This window comes from Vulpes lagopus, chromosome 1 (genome assembly GCF_018345385.1).
Source record: "Vulpes lagopus strain Blue_001 chromosome 1, ASM1834538v1, whole genome shotgun sequence".
NCBI lineage: Eukaryota > Metazoa > Chordata > Mammalia > Carnivora > Canidae > Vulpes > Vulpes lagopus.
Window position 1 is genome coordinate 106798448 of NC_054824.1, and position 3681 is coordinate 106802128.

Here is a 3681-nt window from a genome sequence, read left to right on the forward strand (position 1 = left end):
TACCGTTGTTGGTTTCTTAGTTTTGACAAATGCACCAACGGAAGATGGTGGTATCCGGGAAACTGAAACTGGCCGAGCAGCCAGTGGGAACTCTCTGTGCTATCTCGGCAACTCTTCCATAAACCTAACAACAAACTTTATTTTTCAAAGTAAAAAGTTTATTAAGAAAAAGGGGACATTTTCCATAGAGCTAAGGTCTTGGAACTTTCTTGATTAGCATCCATAGGTTGAGCAAATGCAGACCAGCAAAAAGCTGTGCAGTGCATGGCTCAGAGCCTGCACACTGTGGTCAAATCCTGCCTCTGCAACCTACCAGCTGCATGGCCCTGGGCAAGCTACCTGGCCTCTCTGTGTCTCAGTCTTCCAATAAGTAAAATGAGGATAATAATAGTAATTATACTTTTCTTCTAGACTATTGTGGGGATGAAATGAGTTGATCCCTGTAAAGTGCTTAAGATAGAGCCTGGCAAAGAGTAAATACTATGGACATGTTAGTTATTGTCATCAAAAAGTCACTCGTGTCTTAAGCGACTTTACTTTTTGATCATAGCAATATCTATGTACATTTATTTACTTTTAAAAATATTTATTTATTTTAGAGATTTTATTTATTTCTTTGAGAGAGAGAGAGAGAGAATGAGCAGGGAGGAGGGGCTGGGCAGAGGGAGAAGCAGACTTCCTGGTAAGCAGGTGGGGCTCGATCCCAGGACCCCAGGATCATGACCTGAGCCGAAGGCAGATGCTTAACCACTGAGCCACCCAAGCCCCCCTACACATAAAATTTAGGTGTGACACATACTATTTATTCAGTCTGTAAGAAATATAGGTCAAGGATTTGTACATGCAAAAGGGTAGAACCATGTCTCCATATGGATTTTCAGGTGTTTTGCAATAAAACTTTGCCTCACCCCACTCCCCCACCCCCACATGGTGACATGTGACATCTCTGGGCAGGGGATGCAGACATCCTGGGTCAGGCATCAGATAATCCAGGACTTCAGGGAGCATGGGTCTCGGTGGAAAGGAGGATGATGCTGACCTGTACCTATCGTGGCCTCAAAAGAACCAACTGTATACTTGGCAAACAGAGCCCTAAGGAGTCTGAATTATACCAGACACTGGAAGGAAGATCAGGGTTCCAGGATCAAGAGTTTTTTTTTTTTTTACCATAGGGAGGACATGGCCAAATGCATCATGTATCTTATCTTGTCATGAAAGGAACCAAGGTCCACCACGAACCTCTTTTAAAAATTTTAGCTCTGCAAATGTGGAAACACATTCTCCACCCCCATGGCCAACTTGCCTTCTGAAGTCTGCATCAAGACCTGGACACCCTTGTAGGAGTACAGCCTGGTCAAAGCTAGCACGAGCTCTGGAGGTGAATGCCCAGGGTCAGTTCCTGGCTCTACGTCCCCCTGTGCCCTTAGGCAGGTTACTCAACCTCTTTGTGCCTCCAGTCCCTCTTGTGTAAGTTTGGAAATAACAGTACCCTCCTCACAGGGCTGTTCTGGTAATGGACTGAGATAAAAAGGGAGAAGATCTTAGAAGGCCGCCCGCTTTAACAAACTCGGGATGAATGTTAACTGGTATTATTGTAACCAAGAGTATTCAGCTTTGCAAAGGACTCAGGAGAAAGAACAGTGAGATGTGGCCATAGGATTTATTCCTATTGCCGTCGGAACAGTTTCAAGGGCTGGTGGTGGGGTGGGGTAGAAAGCCAGACTATGGGAGATGGCAGCGAATGAACACACTTAGTTCCTCCCTGCCTGCCTGAGTTTTCATTCATACTATTTGCCTCTAGAAATTCTTTTTTTTTAAATTTTTTTTATTTTTTGAGAGAGAGAATCTTAATCAGGTTCCCTGCCCAGGTGGGGCCGGACGCTGACCTCCATCCCAGGACCCTGAGATTATCCCTGGACCAAAATCAAGGGTCCCAAGCTTACCTGACAGAGCCAGCCAGGCGCCCTTCACCTCTACAAATTCTCAATTAATTGTCCTTTGAAGTGTGAACGAGCTGTCATGTCTCAGGGCACACGCCCGCATGCTGTCCCGGTTCTCTCGCTTAGCTGATTCTGTAAACCCTTGGGTGAGCCAACACCAGGTTCTCATGGGGTGGCCGCGGGTCTGCTGGGAGGACCCTGATGAACCGAAAGTCCCCTGCCTCGCGCCCCCCCCCCCCCCCCGCTGGCGGCCCCGGGGAACCAGCAGTGGCCGCCTGCCCAGCCCCAAGAGCAACGGCAAGGTAGGACCTCTTCTCTTGGTTCCTTTTGGTTTGGAACCCGGGGCCTGTCCAGGAGGCCAGGGCGACCCGTGGAGGCAGCAGGAAGCAAAAGATATTTCGATCAGGAACAAGGAAGGGAGTGAGGAAGGCCCGGCTGCTCTAGTGGCCGAAAACAAAGCACAGTTGCGCCCAGCTCTCCTAAGCTGACTCCCAGAACCCCCGAGGCTTGGGGCAGGCCGAGATCTTCTCCTGGAGTGACCTCGGGACAGGTTACTTCTCCCCTGCGTGTGGCCGAGTGGTGAACCAAAAACAGGGCTCTCGACTCGATGACAGAGTCCCCGCAGTCCGGGGGCCGCAGGGGCCGTGGTTCTGGCGATAAGAAGTCCAAAAAGCTAGCCGGCGCAAGGAAACCTACTCGATGTATATCTACAAGGTGCTAAAGCAGGTGCACCCGGACATCGGCATCTCTTCCAAGGCCATGAGCATCATGAACTCATTTGTGAACGATGTGTTTGAACGGCTGGCTGGCGAGGCTGCCCGGCTGGCCCAGTACTCGGGCCGGACCACACTGACATCCCGGGAGGTCCAGACAGCGGTGCGTCTGCTGCTGCCGGGAGAGCTGGCCAAGCATGCTGTATCTGAGGGCACCAAGGCCGTCACCAAGTACACCAGCTCCAAGTGACCCAGGGCCTTCCATTAATAAAGAGTGAGCTGCTCCCAAAAAAAAAAAAAAAAAAAAAAATGCGATTGAAACTTAGCAGGGGCACCTGGCTGGCTCAGCGGGGGGACAGTGCGACTCGATCCCGGGGCGGCAAGTGCCAGCCCCACGGTGAGTATAGAGATGACTTCAACATAAAATCTTTTCTTTTTTTTTTAAGGATTTTATTTTATTCATGAGACACACACACACACAGAGAGAGAGAGAGAGAGAGAGGCAGAGACACAGGCAGAGGGAGAAGCAGGCTCCTTGCAGGGTGCTGGACATGGGACTTGATCCAGGGGCCCTGGATCACACCCTGGGCTGAAGGCGGCGCTAAACCGCTGAGCCACCCGAGCTGCCCCAACATAAAATCTTTTAAAAAACTAAAAATTAGAGAAGAGCTATTTGATAATCACGCTGAGGTGGAGGATGGGCAGGCAGATGGCTTGGGGCAGCCGGGTGCACGGCCCCGATCCAGGAAGAGCGAGCGGAGAGGATGGGTCTCGGCTGACACCCGACAGGAGGGAGGCCGAGGCAGCCCGCGTGCACCAAGGCTCATCGCTCTCCCCGCGGGCGGGGGCCCGTCTGCCGCCTCAGGAGGAGCGGGCTGGCGACGCAGGGGACGGACTGTCCTCCTTTCCCGGGGTCCCTCATGGGCCCGGGCCGGCGCCCCGAGCGTAGCTGCCCCTCCACACCCTGTGCTGCCGACGCCTATTCACGCCGATGACCAAGCCACTTCACCAGGCCTGCAGCTCAGACT

The 3681-nt window shown here is 51.8% G+C and overlaps 1 pseudogene; it reads left to right on the forward strand.

The window, feature by feature from the left end:
• Nucleotides 1-2547: 2547 nt before the first annotated feature.
• LOC121487338 lies at nucleotides 2548-2903 on the forward strand (annotated as a pseudogene).
• The last annotated feature ends 778 nt before the right edge of the window (nucleotides 2904-3681 follow it).